A 19,644-nucleotide genomic window follows, 5' to 3' on the forward strand; every position below is an offset into this window, starting at 1 on the left:
ATGGACAGAGAAGCCCGGTGGGCTACAGTCTACTGGGTCACAAGTAGTCGGACATGACTAAGCGACTAACACAAGTCAGGTTCCTTCGAACCGTTTTTTTCTAGACCCCATCCTTGCTAAACTTACATTGTCCAATTTTCATAAGAATCCTGCTTTATCAGTTTAGAGAGAATTTTCCATCCTTGATACCTGGTCACCCTTCATGTCTAATAAAATTCTGTTCCCCTCGCTTCCCACCCAATACCCTAAATGATATCTTAGTTCAGTTCAGTTCAGTTGCTCAATTGCGTCCGACTCTTTGCGACCCCATGAATCGCAGCACACCAGGCCTGCCTGTCCATCACCAACTCCCGGAGTTCACTCAGACTCACATCCATCGAGTCAGTGATGCCATCCAGCCATCTTCTCCTCCTGCCCCCAATCCCTCCCGGCATCAGAGTCTTTTCCAATGAGTCAACTCTTCGCATGAGGTGGCCAAAGTACTGGAGTTTCAGCTTCAGCATCATACCCTCCAAAGAAATCCCAGGGCTGATCTCCTTCAGAATGGACTGGTTGGATCTCCTTGCAGTCCAAGGGACTCTCAAGAGTCTTCTCCAGCACCACAGTTCAAAAGCATCAATTCTTTGGCGCTCAGCCTTCTTCACAGTCCAACTCTCACATCCATACATGACCACAGGAAAAACCATAGCCTTGACTAGATGGACCTTTGTTGGCAAAGTGATGTCTCTGCTTTTGAATATGCTATCTAGGTTGGTCATAACTTTCCTTCCAAGGAGTAAGCGTCTTTTAATTTCGTGGCTGCAGTCACCGTCTGCAGTGATTTTGGAGCCCCCCCAAAATAAAGTCTGACACTGTTTCCACTGTTTCCCCATCTATTTCCCATGAAGTGATGATATCTCACTACCTGACAATTCTTCAGCAAGAATTGTGTCTGTTTAACCAGAATCTTCCCTCACCCCCTAAAGTTTCCCCTTAGTGATAGTAATTTTCTTCCCACTGATCCCTACTCTGCTTCTTGGCTATAGGTATCCACTTGTATTTGCTGTATTGGGAATTGAGCCCAGTTCTGTATTGAGATCTCTTTTCCCTTATTGCTGTAGTTCCCGTATAAAACCTGTGTTTTTTTTTTTTTTTTTAATATGCATAATATCAATAGAATACAGTCTGGAAGAGCAGCTACTCTTATATGTGCACACTGAACAGATATATCAGCTTTCAGTTAGTGAAAGCCTGTGAGGGACACGACGTAAGTCAGTGCTTCGTGTACATAAAGAATGTCTGTGGGGGAACAATACTTGACAATTTTCTGTCCTGTTTATTTCTGAAAACCCAGGGAGAGGGCGAGGGTGGGATGATTTGGGAGAATGGCATTGAAACATGTATAATAGCTCTTCCGAGCGGGGTTACGGCCCAGCCGGCGGGAGCCGGGTTTGGAGAGTCCCGGGCACTCGGAGAATCCGGGTAGCCCCGGCTGAAGCCATGTCCCGGAACCTGCGCACTGCTCTCATTTTCCGCGGCTTCATCTCCCTGATCGGCGCCGCCTTCTACCCCATCTACTTCCGGCCCTTAATGGCGGCTGGAGGAGTACAAGAAAGAACAAGCCATAAATCGAGCTGGTATTGTTCAAGAAGACGTGCAGCCACCAGGGTTGAAAGTGTGGTCGGATCCATTTGGCCAGAAATGAGAAGACTAACACCACCTCTAATTATGAAAGTAGACAAGAGACTTCATGCTTTCAGTTCTGCAGCAAGTTCAATAAGTCACCTGGCTAGAGAACGCTGGCTGGAGCAGAAAACCCTGGAAGGCCATAAAAAGTCCTATGCATGAGGAGTACGTCCCTTCTTAAAAGGACCCTGGAACAAATCATACTATTAGGAGGGTTTCCATGATTTGGTTTCCTTTCTAAAAATGAAGCTGTCTCACTCAGCTGGACTTGAAGGCTCTCTACATATTATTCAGTCTCTACCTCTTAGCCAGCCAAGCTGTGATATGAATACAAGCAACTAGTAGACTGGGGAAGATTCTAGACTGTTTTGCCATCCTCCAAATAGGAAATTTCAGGGGGAAACTACCATATTGAGCAGCCTCATAGAGCTCTTTGAAAATGTTAAAGTTGATAAAACTCTTTGAGGACAAGGTACATTGTACTCTTTAAGAATAAATAGTTCAACTCAACTATCTCATTAGGAAGGTTGCTGCATGTTGAGAAATAAACAAATTTGAAGCAAACTAAAAAAAAAAAGAAACATGTATAATATCATATGTGAAACGAATCGGCAGTCCAGGTTGGAGGCATGATACAGATGCTTGGGGCTGGTGCACTGAGATGACCCTGAGGGATGGGATGGGGAAGGAGGTGGGAGGGGGGTTCAGGATGGGGAACACGTGTACACCCGTGGCAGATTCATGTTGATGTACGGCAAAACCAATACAATATTGTAATTAGCCTCCAATTAAAATAAATAAATTTATATTAAAAAAAAAACAACCCAGGATATGGGAAAAGACACATTGGAATCAGCACTGATGGAACACAGCTGGGTGAAAATGAAGGTAGTACATTGCTATTAAATATTCAAATAAAAGATGTGGCCTGTAGTGGCAATTTATAGTGTTGGATTTACAGAGAGCAGTAGGTAGTCAAAAATATGCCATTTGGTTTTGGTTTATTGTTGGAGGAAATACCGATAATTATTAATACTATCAAATTACAGTTTTCCAGTACATTTATGCCTTTTTGATATACTATGAGAAGAGTTGGGCAGCAAGTGTACTGGCTTTGAGGAAAAAAGATGCTCATGTGAATTTTAAAAGGAAAGAGAGATAAAAGTATTCCTTCATGATTCTGATAATTCTGACAAAACCATTTTGAGTACCTTATTGAATGACATGTCATAGCAGTGTATGTATTAAAGATGTTGAATTGTTTGAAACTTTAGGCTTAAAATATTACCATTTTACAGTTTGCAGTTGAGAGATTAGGATTTCTTTTAAGAAAACTGAGCTGTGGTATAAATGGTTTAAACTTTGATGTTTTCTAATATAATTCTTGTTTTGGGAAAAATACATGATTTATTTCCATATATCTTTTAAAGTCACATTACTGTACATGCAGTATTATAGACATAATGTTTCATAAGAAAATGAAATACTTTTTAGAATTAAATGCAACTAGATTAGGAATCTGTTTACCGTGTCTCCCAAGTTGAAACAGTCCATCTTTCTGCTTTCATTTGTGATATGGTTATCAATTTAATGCCTGATGGAACTTTGAAACTCATCATCAGTGAGAAGTCTTTATAATATCTAGGTTCTCAGTAGTCCACATACCCAGAATTTTCTGACAGAACTACCAAATATTAATATTTATTATCATCTAATGATCTTTAATTGGGAATTAGAACTTTCTAGTTTGATAAAAGTGGTAAAAATAGAAGCTCATTGGTCATGGAACTCAGGGTCTTGTGACTTAAAGTCTTTGTCATTGGGCCAGGCATTGACAGATTATAAGAGCACAAACAATTTTTCTCTTTCACTGGAAAGGAATAATAATAATAAATATTGAAAATTGTTAAAAACTAGTGTGGCATTTTGAATATGGATGCTGAAATAATACTTGTCACCTTGGTAAAACCTTTGTTAAAAAAGGGAATGTATATTGAGAGCTTCAGTTCAGTTCAGTTCAATCCAGTCACTCAGTAGTGTCTGACTCTTTATGACCCCATGAACTGCAGCACGCCAGGTCTCCCTGTCCATCACCAACTCCCGGAGTTCACTCAAACTCATGTCCATTGAGTGGGTGATGTCATCCAACCATCTCATCCTCTGTCGTCCCCTTTTCCTCCTGCCTTCAATTTTTCCAAGCATCAGGGTCTTTTCCAGTGAGTCAGCTCTTTGCATCAGGTGGCCAAAGTATTAGAGCTTCAGCATCAGTCCTTCCAGTGAATATTCAGGACTGATTTCTTTTAGGATGGACTGGTTGGATCTCCTTGCAGTCCAAGGGACTCTCAAGAGTCTTCTCCAACACCACAGTTCAAAAGCATCAATTCTTTGGCACTCAGCTTTCTTTATAACCCAACTCTCACATCCATACATGACTACTAGGAAAACCATAGCTTTGACTAGACAGACCTTTGTTGGCAAAGTAATGTCTCTGCTTTTTAATGTGCTGTCTAGGTTGGTCATAACTTTTCTTCCAAGGTGCAAGCGTCTTTTAATTTCATGGCTGAAGTCCTCATCTGCAGTGATTTTGGAGCCCCCCAAAATAAAGTCTGTCACTGTTTCCCCATCTATTTGCCATGAAGTGATGGGACCAGATGCCATGATCTTAGTTTTCTGAATGAAAAATTGAGAGCTTACTGTGGACCAAATATTCAAACATTACTTAGAACATGAGTTCTAAGTCATGAGCTCATGTTCATTGTAAAGGAGCCAGTATATTATGAACTGAAGCATGGCAAAAATAGATAACTTACCCAAGGTCACCCCTTTGTTAATTGGTAGAACCAAGATTTGAACAGTCTGGTAGAAAAGCCTGAGCTCTTCCTCTTTACCTGACTCAGGAAAATAGCACTCTAGGATTCCCTGAGGTGGTCAAGTCAACTGTAAGCGTTTTTTATTTTGAAGTCTTCTGAAATCTTTCTCTGTTGTTTTAACATACAGTTCTCCCACATTATTCTCCTGCTTATCATTATTAGTATTACTACCACCAACAAGGGTCTTCCCTGGTGGCTCGGTGGTAAAGATCTACCTGCCAGTGCAGGAGATGCAGGAGACACAGGTTCAATCTCTGAGTTGGGAAGATCCCCTGGGGAAGGAAATAGCAACCCATTCCAGTATTCTTGCCTGAAAAATTCCACAGACAGTGGAGCCTGGTGGGGTTGCAAAGAGTCAGATGTGACTGAGCAACTGAGCATGCATGCATACCATCACCAATGAATAATTCATTAGAATCCTTTAAGGAGAGAAGTGGTTGCAAAGAAGGGTATGCTTTGGAGATGAAGAGAGGAAAGATCACTTTTATGGCCACAGATTGATTACCTTAGTCTTGGCCAATTTTTTCTTTGGTTATTGGAGCCCAGAGATGATTTAAGTGGCTTTTGGTCACAGGACTGGAAAAGATCAGTTTTCATTCCAATCCCAAAGAAAGGCAATGCCAAAGAATGCTCAAACTACCGCACAATTGCACTCATCTCACATGTTTGTAAAGTAATGCTCAAAATTCTCCAAGCCAGGCTTCAGCAATATGTGAACCATGAACTTCCTGATGTTTAAGCTGGTTTTAGAAAAGGCAGAGAAACCAGAGATCAAATTGCCAACATCCGCTGGATCATGGAAAAAACAAAAGAGTTCCAGAAAAACATCTATTTCTGCTTTATTGACTATGCCAAAGCCTTTGACTGTGTGAATCACAGTAAACTGTGGAAAATTCTGAAAGAGATAGGAATACCAGACCACCTGATCTGCCTCTTGAGAAACCTATATGCAGGTCAGGAAGCAACAGTTAGAACTGGACATGGAACAACAGACTGGTTCCAAATAGGGAAAGGAGTACGTCAAGGCTGTATATTGTCACCCTGCTTATTTAACTTATATGCAGAGTACATCATGAGAAACGCTGGACTGGAAGAAGCACAAGCTGGAATCAAGATTGCCGGGAGAAATATCACTAACCTCAGATATGCAGATGACACCACCCTTATGGCAGAAAGTGAAGAGGAACTAAAAAGCCTCTTGATGAAAGTGAAAGTGGAGAGTGAAAAAGTTGGCTTAAAGCTCAACATTCAGAAAATGAAGATCATGGCATCCGGTCCCATCACTTCATGGGAAATAGATGGGGAAACAGTGGAAACAGTGTCAGACTTTATTTTTCTGGGCTCCAAAATCACTGCAGATGGTGACTGCAGCCATGAAATTAAAAAACGCTTACTCCTTGGAAGGAAAGTTATGACCAACCTAGATAGCATATTCAAAAGCAGAGACATCACTTTGCCAACAAAGGTCCGTCTAGTCAAGGCTATGGTTCTTCCTGTGGTCATGTATGGATGTGAGAGTTGGACTGTGAAGAAGGCTGAGCGCCAAAGAATTGATGCTTTTGAACTGTGGTGTTGGAGAAGACTCTTGAGAGTCCCTTGGACTGCAAGGAGATCCAACCAGTCCATTCTGAAGGAGATCAGCCCTGGGATTTCTTTGGAGGGAATGATGCTGAAGCTGAAACTCCAGTACTTTGGCCACCTCATGCAAAGAGTTGACTCATTGGAAAAGACTCTGATGCTGGGAGGGATTGGGAGCAGGAGGAGAAGGGGACGCCAGAGGATGAGATGGCTGGATGGCATCACTGACTCGATGGACGTGAGTCTGGGTGAACTCTGGGAACTGGTGATGAACAGGGAGGCCTGGCGTGCTGCAATTCATGGGGTCGCGAAGAGTTGGACACGACTGAGCGACTGAACTGAACTGAACTGAACCTACTACCTCTAATCCACTACATACATCAAAATTTCATGCTCATTTGACAGTGTTTTTGTGAATCAATAGCATTACCTCCCCCCTTGAAACACCTGCCCATATTCATAAATAGTTAAAAACACTTGAATTTATAAATCATCTTTCCTAAAAATATATTAGAAAACTTTTTATGTATAGCATTTCAATGTATTTTAAAACATTGACTTTATATAGCTTTGTTTAATATATTTTAATATTATTTGTTTAAAATACATGAAAATACAAATTATCGTACTGCTGTAAAACATTAAAAATATATCAGGTTTTAGAAGGTAATGTCTGGCTTGTTTTAAATATACCAGCATGCTGACTGTTGCGTGCAGGACAGAACTTCTTCTATTTTAAATGTAGCAGCGCCCTCTAGAGTGAAAGGTTTATAGAATTTGATAAAGGAAATGTTTCACACTGTCCTGGGTTCTTGATCCCTACCATTCCAAGGGACAGCTTGTTACATAGCAAAGAGTGGAACCTACATTTTTTTGTTCTGAGTAAATGTTCTTTACAAGGATGCTTTTTGGGTAACTTGAACAAAATAGAAATAAACTTGTTCATTATTTTGTTGGTAGTTTGCACATTTTGTTCTCATATTCTTGTGAAACCATTAGTACATAATTATACCTTAAAATTCATATCTTTATAATGTTAATAGCAAGAATTGAACATTTTGTTGACCAATATAACAGGGCTAGTCAGGGTTATGGTTTTTCCAGTGGTCATGTATGGATATGAGAGTTTGACTATAAAGAAAGCTGAGCACTGAATAATTGACACTTTTGAACTGTGATGTTGGAGAAGACTCTTGAGAGTCCCTTGGACTGCAGGGAGATCCAACCAGTCCATCCTAAAGGAAATCAGTCCTGGGTGTTCATTGGAAGGACTGATGTTGAAGCTGAAACTCCAATACTTTGGCCACCTGATACCAAGAGCTGACTCATTGGAAAAGACCCTGATGCTGGGAAAGATTGAAGGTGGGAGGAGAAGGGGATGACAGAAGATGGGATGGTTGGATGGCATCATCGACTTGATGGACATGGGTTTGGGTGGATTCTGGGAGTTGGTGATGGACAGGGAGGCCTGGCGTGCTGCAGTCCTTGCGGTCACAAAGAGTCGGACACAACTGAGCAACTGAACTGAACTGAAATTTATTGAATGCCTATTATATATATGATAACTGCATTTTGTATTGAGGAGTACTTGATAAATAGAGAATAGGCCACATTCCTGGTAATAGTTACACATTTATTTCCATTTGTCTAATGTGTCAGAGTGTGACCCATATTGGCTCTTGTATTAAAATTGTCTTTATTAAATTAAGAATATTACTATTAATATACATTCCTTCTTTATTACAGAAGAAAATACTCAGGAACCATCACATGGGAAGAAAAGTTTGAGTGAGAAAGTTTCTCTGTATAGAGGTGACATCACATTGCTAGAGGTGGATGCTATAGTCAATGCTGGTGAGTAGTTGATATTTTGTGATGTATTTGTTATACTGTTGCCCTAAATCTGGGTTCGCGTCTTGGTGGGTATCAGGCCAAAAGGCCACAAATTGGGAGAAAGAAAGATTTATTACTTGCAGCAAGAAGAATGCTGGGGATCTTTTCCAAAGCAGTGTTTCCCAGAACAGTAAGATTGGGGAATTTTTATGCTAAGGATACTTGCATACTCATGAAGGGGCTTGAGCAAAGGAGAATTCAGCCTAGAGCTGGGGAAAAGGTTGACAGAGCCCCAGTTTTAGTTGGTTGAAGTCAGAAAAGGTCATTATCATATTTCCATGCTCCACCTGGATGTGGGCCTTTGTTCCTGCCTAACTCACACATTTAAATTGTTATCTGTATCCCTTAAGGCGGAACTAGGACTCTGTTTTACTGCTCAACTGTTGTTTCTTGACTGTTTCTCCTTTGTTCCTGCATTCCTTCACCTGCGGTAAGATCAGTAATTACTGAGATGTGTTCAAGGGCAGGCGTCGTTACCCATCCTTAGATCACAAAATGACCTAGGCCAGAGATGACCTCTTTAAAGTCAAGAAAGTCATGCCTGGTTCTCTTTCTCCGGGGACCCCATACCCCATCTGCTTGCAATACAAAATATTTATTGTTTAAAAATATTTTTTCATAAATAGGAATACAAATGTTTAAGAAAAAGTACCCTTCCAGAGATAGAGATGTCATGTATTAAAGACACTGAGCATTTGTTTTATGTATGTGCTGCAGTTAATGTGTTAACTCTACATGGTATCCATACTGAGTTGTAACTAGGGTACTGGACCCCTGGAAAAGTAACAGGTTGTTGCAGAAAGTTCCTTAGAAAGAACTTTAGCAGCTGTATTATTGTTGATTTAATGCTTCAGTTAATAGTTGGCCAACATAAAAGCAAGTTCATTAAGCTTTTCCTTCTTTTGACTTTGTAAAGAGATGTTTGATCTACACCAGACAGAAATAAAATATAAAGAAATTATTTCTGTAGTTTCCAAACTCAGTTGCTTGGTTTCAACTATTCATGTTTGTTTTTAATGGTTTATTTTATGATTAATGATCTTATTATTTGGGGTTTCAAACATTGGGAAATAACAATTAATGTTAAATTTTAATTTAGGTTATTTTATAGAGGTCTGTATCTTTTATATATTTTACCATGTGACTGTATATCAAGAAATACATAATGTTTGTGATTCTATAAAAATAAATATCAATAATTGGATATTTCATAATTTTAATTTGTGTTCTGTAAAGTTAGGCTCTTTGCAAGTTAAAAGGTTTAAAAACAAATGCAGACTTAGGTAAAGAGAAGCATTATTCAAAAAGATTATTACAATAAGGGGTGGAGACTTATCTCAGTAGGAGGAGGAAGAATATTACGATAGGAAGAACCACTTTGACTATGAGATAAGCAAGCATCTCAAAGTTCAAGCAGAAAAGGACATTTTTTTTACAGAGAGGCGTGAACATTGGATGTGGGTGGCATGATTGGACAGTTGATCAGGAAACATTTTTCCTCGAGGCTAGCTTATTTTGGAAGGGGTCATTAAAGAGGGGTTGTTCACCTTCCATTGCTCAAGGGTAGGTCAAAGTTCAGGGGCTTGGAGGAAAGAAAGAAGCCTGAATAAAGTTTGGTCAAGTCTAGTTAACAGGCATTGATCAACCAGAATGGTTGATGGGGACAAATAGTTCAGCTAATCATTTATGAGACAAAGAATGGGAATTTGGAGAGTCTGTGCCTTGGTCTTGTCATAGCATACAAGGGTCATTGGGAGTTTTATCTCAGTCATATGGGGAAGACTAGCTCTTTGCAGTAAGCTGTTTTCCAGAACACAGAAGGGTGGGGGTTAATTTTTTGACAGACCTTGCTTTCCAGGAATACAAAAGTTAGTTAGAGCTCCGTGTTGTCTCAGGTTTCACTCTGGTGATGTGTAAAGTCAAACAACATAGTAGGAACGTTCCTTGGTGTATGCCCTAAATTCCATAAACGTGAGCTTTAATTTAAAGAAATTAATTATTTAATTAAATATACATATACACACACACACACACACGTGCGTGTGCACACACACACACACGTGCGTGTGCACACACACACACATACACATACACAATGGGACTTCCCTGGTGGCTGAGACAGTAAAGAATCTGCCTGCAATGTGAAAGACCTAGATTTGATCCCTGGGTCAGGAAGATCCCCTGGAGAAGGAAATAGGCAACCCACTCTAGTATTGTTGCCTGGAGAATTCCATGGACAGAGGAGCCTGGCAGGCTTATAGTCCATCAGTCACAAAGAGTTGGACACGACTGAGCGACTAACAGTTTCACACTATCTGTACATCACTGGCTCTCCTCTATATTGTTGTAATTTCCAGTCATTGATCCCAGTTCTGCCATATGGAGTACAGTTGTTGACATTTATTTCCTTAAATGCCTTAAGACTACTCTCATGAGTTTTCTCTCTCTTGTTATTAACATAACATTGAATTTGCCTTGATAGAATACTTAATAATACTAGTAATCATGGTTTTCCTTGAGTTTTGTTAACTGTATACTCATTTATCTCCCTGTTGAGGCTATCGACTGGTATTTTTTCCACTTTTGGTGTAATCTCTCAAAGTAGTGTCTTGTTCTTGTGTTCTTAATAAACACCTGGTCACGTATATTTGTTAAATTGAACTACACAATTGAGTTTATAGCACCTTTGACCCATAGCACATTCAACAATGGGGACTTGACACAGTGAACAACACAATTTGGCTCATTTAAGAAAAACAATTTTTTTGATCAAGAAATAAAAATAATTTTAGTGAAATAAAGTGGTGCTAAAGAGAAAACATTATTAACAGGAAAGGATCCCGTTACTCTTCTGATTCTTTGTCCTTGCTTGTGTAATTTTTTCATCGCTGTCACATAGTGTACAAGAGTTTGACGAATTTATACAAAGTCAGGCAGCAACTCCTAAAAGCATTTGGCACTGTTGGCTTATCTCTCTGGCTGAGGTAATTATAGTTTGGCCATGCTCTGCATCTCCCAAGGACAGCCTCATCAGGAAGTTCTTAGGTACATGGAAAGAGATGCCAAATGCACAGTGTAATGACTTTATTTACAGCTTTCTGCTGTGCTGCTTTGTTTGCCTGGTGTGTCAGGAGAGGAACAGCTGTTGACTTTCAGGTGAACAAGGCGACATGGCAGGAAACTCCAGAGTTGCCTCTGGTGAGAGGGGAGTGGGAGGCGGTTTGCCCAGTCAAGCCGCCAAAGCAGCCGCGTCATCACTTTCCGCCTTGTAAAGTTCTCTTCCCGTGTTTGTGTTAGTGCATTGGAATGCCTGGTTGTCATGAATGAAATGATTTGATATTTAAAACTTTTTCCCAACCAAGTACTTTCCAAACTTCAATCTTGCAGTTCAATTGCAGTTCAGTCGCTCAGTCGCGTTCAACTCTTTTCAATCCCATGGACGCTAGGCTTTCCTGTTCATCACCGACTCCCGGGGTTTACTCAAACTCATGCCCAATGAGTTGGTGATGCCATCCAACCATCTCATCCTCTGTTGTCCCCTTCTCTGCCTGCCTTCATTCTTTCCCAGCATCATGGTCTTTTCAAATGACTCAGCTTTTCACATCAGGTGGCCAAAGTATTGGAGTTTCAGCTTCAACATCAGTCCCACCAATGAACACCCAGGACTGATCTCCTTTAGGATGGACTGGTTGGGTCTCCTTGCAGTCCAAGGGACTCTCAAGAGTCTTCTCCAACACCACGGTTCAAAAGCATCAATTCTTCAGTGCTCAGCTTTCTTTATAGTCCAACTCTCACATCCATACCTGACTACTGGAAAAACCATAGCTTTGACTAGACAGACCTTTGTTGGCCAAGTAATGTCTCTGCTGTCTAGGTTTGTCATAGCTTTTCTTCCAAGGAACAAGTGTCTTTAAATTTCATGGCTGCAGTCACCATCTGCAGTGATTTTTGAGCCCAGGAAAATAAAGTCAGTCACTGTTTCCATTGTTTCCTCATCTATTTGCCATGAAATGATGGGACAGCATATTGTGATCTTTGTTTTTGGAATGTTGAGTTTTAAGCCAGCTATTTTACTCTCCTCTTTCACTTTCATCAAGACGGTCTTTAGTTCCTCTTTGCTTTTTGCCTTAAGGGTAGTATCATTGGTGTATCTGAGGTTATTGATTTTTCTTGATTCCAGTTTGTGCTTCATCCAGGTTGGCATTTCACATGATGTACTCTGCATATAAGTTAAATAGGTAGGGTGACTGTATACAGCCTTGATGTACATATTCCCTTCCCAATTTTGAACCAGTCCATTGTTTCATGTCCCATTCTAACTGTTGCTTCTTGAGCTGCATACAGGTTTCTCAGGAGGCAGGTAAGGTGGTCTGATATTCCCGTCTCTTTAAGAATTTTCCACAGTTTGTTGTGATCCACACAGTCAAAGGCTTTAACATAGTCAGTGAAGCAGAAGTCGATGTTTTTCTGGAATTCTGTTGCTTTTCCTGTGATCCAACAGATATTGGCAATTTGATCTCTAGTTCCTCTACTTTTTCTACATACAACTTGAACGTCTGGAAGTTTTTGGTTCATGTACTATTGAAGCCTAGCTTAGAGAATTTTGAGCATTACTTTGCTAGTGTGTGAGATGGCAATTGTTCAGTAGTTTGAACACTCTTTGGCATTGCCTTTCTTTGGGATTGTAATGAAAACTGACCTTTTCCAGTCCTGTGGCCACTGGTAAGATTTCCAAATTTGCTGGCATATTGAATGCAGCACTTTCATAGCATCATCTTTTAGGCTTTGAAATAGCTCAGCTGGAATTCTGTCGCCTCCACTAGCATTGTTCAGAGTGATGTTTGCTAAGGCCCACTTGACTTCGCACTCCAGGATGTCTGGCTCTAGATGAGTGATCACACCATCATAATTACCTGGGTCATGAAGATCTTTTTTGTATAGTTCTTCTGTGTATTCTTACCACCTCTTCTTAATATCTTCTGCTTCTGTTAGGTCCGTACCATTTCTGTTTTATTGTGCCCATCTTTGCATGAAATGTTCCCTGGGTATCTATAATTTTCTTGAAGAGATCTCTAGTCTTTCACATTCTATTTTCCTCTATTTCTTTGCATTGATCACTGAGGAAGGCTTTCTTATTGCTCCTTGTTATTCTTTGGAACTCTGCATTCAGATGGGTATATCTTTTCTTTTCTCCTTTGCCTTAACTTCTCCTATTTTCTCAGCTATTTGTAAGGCCTCCTCAGACAACCATTTTGCCTTTTTGCATTTCTTTTTCTTGGGGATGGTTTTGATTAAAGACTCCTGTAAATGTTATGATCCTCTGTCTGTAGTTCTTCAGGCACCCTGTCTATCAGATCTAATCCCTTGAATCTGTTTGTCACTTCTACTTTATAATCATAAGGGATTTGATTTAGGTTATACCTGAATGGTCTAGTGGTTTTCCCTACTTTCTTCAACTTAAGTCTGAATTTTGCAATGAGGAGTTCGTGATCTGAGCCATAGTCAAATCCTGGTCTTTTTTTGCTGACTGTATAGAGCTTCTCCATCTTTGGCTGCAAAGAATAAAATTAATCTGATTTCGGTGTTGACTATCTGGTGATGTCCATGTGTAGAGTCATCTCTTGTGTTGTTGGAAGAGGGTGATTGCTATCATCAGTGCGTTCTCTTGGCAAAACTCTATTAGCTTTTGCCCTGCTTCATTTTGTGCTCCTAGGCCAAATTTGCCTGTTACTCCAGGTATTTCTTGACTTCCTACTTTTGCAGTCCAGTCCCCCATGATGAAAAGGCATCTTTTTTGGGTATTGTTTCTAGAAGGTCTTGTAAGTCTTCATAGAACTATTCATCTTCAGCTTCTTTGGCATTAGTGGTTGAGGCATAGACTTAGATTTCTGCGATATTGAATGGTTTGCCTTGGAAATGAACAGAGATCATTCTGTCACTTTTGAGACTGCATCTCAGTACTGCATTTCAGACTCTTTTGTTGACTCAGAGGGATATTCCATTTCTTCTAAGGGATTCTTGCCTACAGTAGTAGATGTAATGGTCGTTTGAATTAAATTTTCCTATTCTGGTCCACTATAGTTCACTGATTGCTAAAATGTCAATGTTCACTCTTGGCATCTCCTGCTTGACCACTTCCAATTTACCTTGATTCATGGACCTAACGCTCCAGGTTCCTATGCCAATTATATCAAAGAAGTTCTTGCCCTGTTGCATAAATTTAGGGCCCACAACAGATTCCCCAAACTGAGGATCTGGCAAAGAGATTGAGAATCCCTGGGGAATTTGAAGGCCAGTGGACTTTGATTACAGAACTTCCACAGGACTGGGGAAACAGACTCTTGGAGGGCACAAACAAACCTTGTGCCCAGGAGAAAGGAGCAGTGAACCCACAAGAGACTGAGCCGGACTTGCCTGTGAGTGTCCAGGAGTCTCCAGCAGAGGCGTGCGTTGACAGTGGGCTGCCTTGGGGTCAGGGGCACTGAATACAGAAGTCCTGGGAACTGTGGGGTGTGCTGGCATAAGTCCTTTTGAAGGAAGTCATAACCCCTAGCATAACCCTTACCTGACCTTAGGTCAAACTATAGGGCGGGAACAGTGCCCCACCCATTAACAGAAAATTGGATTAAAGATTTCCTGAGCATGGCCCGGCCTATCAGAGCAAGACTCAGATTCCCTCACAGCCAGTCCCTCCCATCAGGAAGCTTCCACAAGCCTCTTATCCTTATTCATCAGAGGGCAGACACAATGAAAATCACAGTCACAGAAAACTCACCAAGCTGATCACATGGATCACAGCCTTTTCTAAGTTTGTGAACCTATGAGCCATGCTGTGTAGGGCCACTCAAGACGGATGGGTCATGGTGGAAAGTTCTGACAAAACGTGGTCCACTGGAGAAGGAAATAGCAAACCACTTCAGCATCCTTACCTTGAGAACCCCATGAACAGTATGAACAGGCAAAAAGATATGACACTGACAGGTGAACTCCCCGGGTCGGTAGGTGCCCAATATGCTACTGGAGAAGAGGGGAGAAACAGCTCAGCAAAGAATGAAGAGGTTGAGTTAAAGCAAAACAAAAACAAAACAAAAACCCCAAAAACCCAGTGGTAGATGTGACTGTTGATGGAAGTAATATCTGATGCTGTAGGGAAATGGCAACCCACTCCAGTATTCTTGTCTAGAGAAGCCCATGGACGAAGGAGCCTGGCAGGCTGCAGTCCATGTAAGAGTCGGACACGACTTAGTGATTAAACCACCAAAGAACGATATTGTATAGGAACCTGGAATGTAGGTTCATGAATCAATGTAAATTGGAACTGGTCAAATAAAAATCTGAAGTTATGTAAATTTTGAGTTAACAGATTGAGGATTTTGTAAATAATAGCTTATAAAATTTTACTTATTGCAAGGAAGCCTGAGATTATAACTATAGAACATTTAGGTCCTTATTAGAGTTCACCGTGTCTGAAAAGTTGAACTACAATTGAAGTATTAACCACAATTAAACAGTTATTGTAAGTTTTATGCAAGTAGACAAAATAAAACTAATATTCCATTTCTTTCCATGATTTCCTTGAGGTTCTGCAGTGTTTTTCATCTTACTGAGTGAGCACTTTGGCTTATGTTTCTTCATATTGCTTTTCCTCTTTAAAATGGTTCCTCCACCTTTTATTTTATTTTATTTATTTATTCTTTTTGGCTTCTGCACTTTATTTATTTATTTTTAATTTAATTTAATTTTTAAACTTTACAATATTGTATTAGTTTTGCCAAACATCGAAATGAATCCACCACATTTCCTCCACCTTTTAATCTGTTCTTTTCATTGCTTCTGAAGAACTTGATGGGACCTACGAGTCTGTTGAGTAAGGCAGTATTAAAATCAAGTGTTCATTATGAATTTACTGAAATCTTAGACCTCTTATTTTGGGATAACTGTCTATTAGACAGTAGCTAGCTACAAATTACTTATGGGGTGATAGCTAAAGTTTTTGGGAGCATTGTTGTTAGCATGGAGACAGTAATGTTCAGAAACTACTTCTTACCTCCCTCTGTAGATCTCTCCCAGTACCCATTCCAGTGAGGCCAAGCAAGGGGGAAAGAATTACTTTTCCTCATTCTCTGCCTTTACTTTCCCTCCTATATTGTGCTGGAACCTGCTGAAAAGTTTCAAAATCACCACTGTGTGGAAAGCTCAACCTGTGAAATACAGTTGAGCAGACAGGTGTGAGTGTGTAGGCTGGGTGAGAGCAATTTTTTGAGGGCTGAATTCTTAACACTGGCTACAGGTTTATGTGTGAGCTTCCAGCTGTAAGAATATCAGTGTCTTTGCTTTATCCAGGGTAAGGATAGACAGAAAAGAGGGTCTGTATGAGGATGGAGTGAAAGATTAAATGAGAAAGGAGCTTTGTGAGGTGTTAAAATCCTCAAAGAATCCTCAAAAGAAAATAATTGCTATGGGAATGGGTGACTTCCAGAAAATTCCCTTGAGTTTTCAACTTCTATTTTTGACCACTCTTGTCACTATTTTTAATGGAATATCCCTTGGAGTTAAATAGTAGCATAGTCCTCAAGGGACTTTGAGAGACTAAAATTTTCAAAAAAAATGATGGGGTAAAGTGATTGGAGCTGCTTGGGCATTTATTCCATATTTTCAGTGGTTTTATTCTCTTTCTGAGAATTCTTCAGTGACTTAGGAAGTTTATATTTTGTCCCATACTATTCAATTGCTTTCAAAAAATGTTTCAAAAATTTTTGGGGGGTGTCTGATTGCCAAAGGAATACACTGTAATATTTAAAATAGGGAAAATAAAAATACAGAAAACAATAAAACATCTCCATGGTGTTTCCCAGCATATACATCATTGTTTAAGTTCAGTGTTTTTGCTTCAGGTTATTTTCTTTTTATTCCATAGGTGTATTTTGAATTGTAGAAAAATACCACTTAATTTTTTTTAACACTGCAGTCATTTTTACATGTCATTTTAAATTGCTGTGTGATATTCAGTTATACACATGAATATTGATTTAAGTATTCTCTCATTGTTGGAAATTTAGATTGTTTCTTGTTTTTAATATTATCAACAGGCTGAAACAAACATCCTAGCAGATCTTTGTAAAAAATCTTTGATTAGTCCAGGGGGAGTATATTCCTTGCAGTGAAATTATGGCAGTATGAAAGTTTTTAAACTTTTGATGTATGTAACCAAATAGCTTTATGGAAAGGTTAAATGAATTTATATCACTTAGTTAAAAGATAATGTATTTCCCCAAACTTCATCAATCTTAAGTTTAATGATTTTTTTAACCTATGCCTTTGAATTGTACTTTCATTTCAGTTCAGTTCAGTTCAGTCACTCAGTTGTGTCCAACTCTTTGCGACCCCATGAATCGCAGCACTCCAGGCCTCCCTGTCCATCACCAACTCCCAGAGTTCACTCAAACTCACGTCCATCGAGTCGACAATGCCATCCAGCCATCTCATCCTCTGTCATCCCCTTCTCCTCCTGCCCCCAATCCCTCCCAGCATCAGGGTCTTTTCCAATGAGTCAACTCTAGCATGAGGTAGCCAAAGTATTGGAGTTTCAGCTTTAGCATCAGTCCTTCCAGTGAATACCTAGGACTGATCTCCTTTAGGATGGACTGGTTGGATCTCCTTGCAGTCCAAGGGACTCTCAAGAGTCTTCTCCAACACCATAGTTCAAAAGCATCAATTCTTCGCTCAGCTTTCTTCACAGTCCAACTCTCACATCCATACATGACCACTGGAAAAACCATAGCCTTGACTAGATGAACCTTTGTTGGAAAAGTAATATCTCTGCTTTTTAATATGCTATCTAGGTTGGCCACAAATTTCCTTCCAAGGAGTAAGTGTCTGTTAATTTCATGGCTGCAATCACCATCTGCAGTGATTTTGGAGCCCCCAAAAACAAAGTCTGACACTGTTTCCCCATCTATTTGCCATGAAGTGATGGGACCAGATGCCATGATTTTCGTTTTCTGAATGTTTGAGCTTTAAGCCAACTTTTTCACTCTCCTCTTTCACTTTCATCAAGAGGCTTTTTAATTCCTCTTCACTTTCTGCCATAAGAGTGGTGTCATCTACATATCTGAGGTTATTGATATTTCTCCGGGCAATCTTGATTCCAGCTTGTGCTTCTTCCAGCCCAGCGTTTCTCCTGATGTACTCTGCATAGAAGTTAAATAAGCAGGGTGACAGTATACAGCCTTAAAGTACTCCTTTTCCTATTTGGAACCAGTCTGTTGTTCCATGTCCAGTTCTAACTGTTGCTTCCTGACCTGCATATAGGTTTCTTAATAGGCAGGTCAGGTGATCTGGTATTCCCATCTCTTTCAGAATTTTCCACAGTTTCTTGTGATCCACACAATCAAAGGCTTTGGCATAGTCAATAAAGCAGAAATAGATGTTTTTCTGAAAGTCTCTTGCTTTTTTGATGATCCAGCGGATGTTGCCAATTTGATCTCTGGTTCCTCTGCCTTTTCTAAAACCAGCTTGAACATCAGGAAGTTCACGGTTCACATATTGCTGAAGCCTGGCTTGGAGAATTTTGAGCACTACTTTACTAGCGTGTGAGATGAGTGCAATTGTGCGGTAGTTTGAGCATTCTTTGGCATAGCATTTTTGGGATTGGAATGAAAACTGGCCTTTTTCAGTCCTGTGGCTGCTGCTGAGTTTTCCAGATTTGCTGGCATATTGAGTGCAGCACTTTCACAGCATCATCTTTAAGGATTTGAAATAGCTCAACTGGAATTCCATCACCTCCACTAGCTTTGTTCATAGTGATGCTTTATAAGGCCCACTTGACTTCGCATTCCAGGATATCTGGCTCTAGGTGAGTGATCACACCATCATAATTTTCTTGGTCATGAAGCTCTTTTTTGTGTAGTTTTCTGTGGATTGTTGCCACCTCTGAATATCTTCTGCTACTGTTAGGTCCATGCCATTTCTGTCATTTTTTGAGCCCATCTTTGCATGAAGTGTTCCCTTGGTATCTCTAATTTTCTTGACGAGATCTCGAGTCTTTCCCATTTTGTTGTTTTCCTCTATTTCTTTGCATTGGTCACTGAGGAAGGCTTTCTCATCTCTTCTTGGTATTCTTTGGAACTCTGCATTCAGATGCTTATATCTTTCCTTTTCTCCTTTGCTTTTCACTTCTCCTCTTTTCACAGCTATTTTTAAGGCCTCTTCAGACAGCCATTTTACCTTTCTGCATTTCTTTTTCTCAGGGATGGTCTTGATGCCTGTCTCCTGTACAATGTCACGAACCTCTGTCCATAGTTCATCAGGCACTCTGTCTATCAGTTGTAGTCCCTTAAATCTATTTCTCACTTCCAATGTATAATCATAAGTGATTTGATTTAGGTCATATCTAAATGGTCTAGTGGTTTTCCCCACTTTCTTCAATTTAAGTCTGAATTTGGCAATAAGGAGTTCATGATCTGAGCCACAGTCAGCTCCCAGTATTATTTTTGCTGACTGTATAGTGCTTCTTCATCTTTGGCTGCAAAGAACATAATCAATCTGATTTCTGTGTTGACCATCTGGCGATGTCCATGTGTAGAGTCTTCTCTTGTGGTGTTGGAAGAGGGTGTTTGCTATGACCAGTGCGTTCTCT

The 19,644-nt window shown here is 40.1% G+C and overlaps 1 pseudogene; it reads left to right on the forward strand.

Annotated features, from left to right (window-relative positions):
* Positions 1–1,377: 1,377 nt before the first annotated feature.
* On the forward strand, positions 1,378–2,084 carry LOC129626152 (small integral membrane protein 20-like; annotated as a pseudogene).
* The last annotated feature ends 17,560 nt before the right edge of the window (positions 2,085–19,644 follow it).

This window comes from Bubalus kerabau, chromosome 13 (genome assembly GCF_029407905.1).
Source record: "Bubalus kerabau isolate K-KA32 ecotype Philippines breed swamp buffalo chromosome 13, PCC_UOA_SB_1v2, whole genome shotgun sequence".
Taxonomy (NCBI): Eukaryota; Metazoa; Chordata; class Mammalia; order Artiodactyla; family Bovidae; genus Bubalus; species Bubalus kerabau.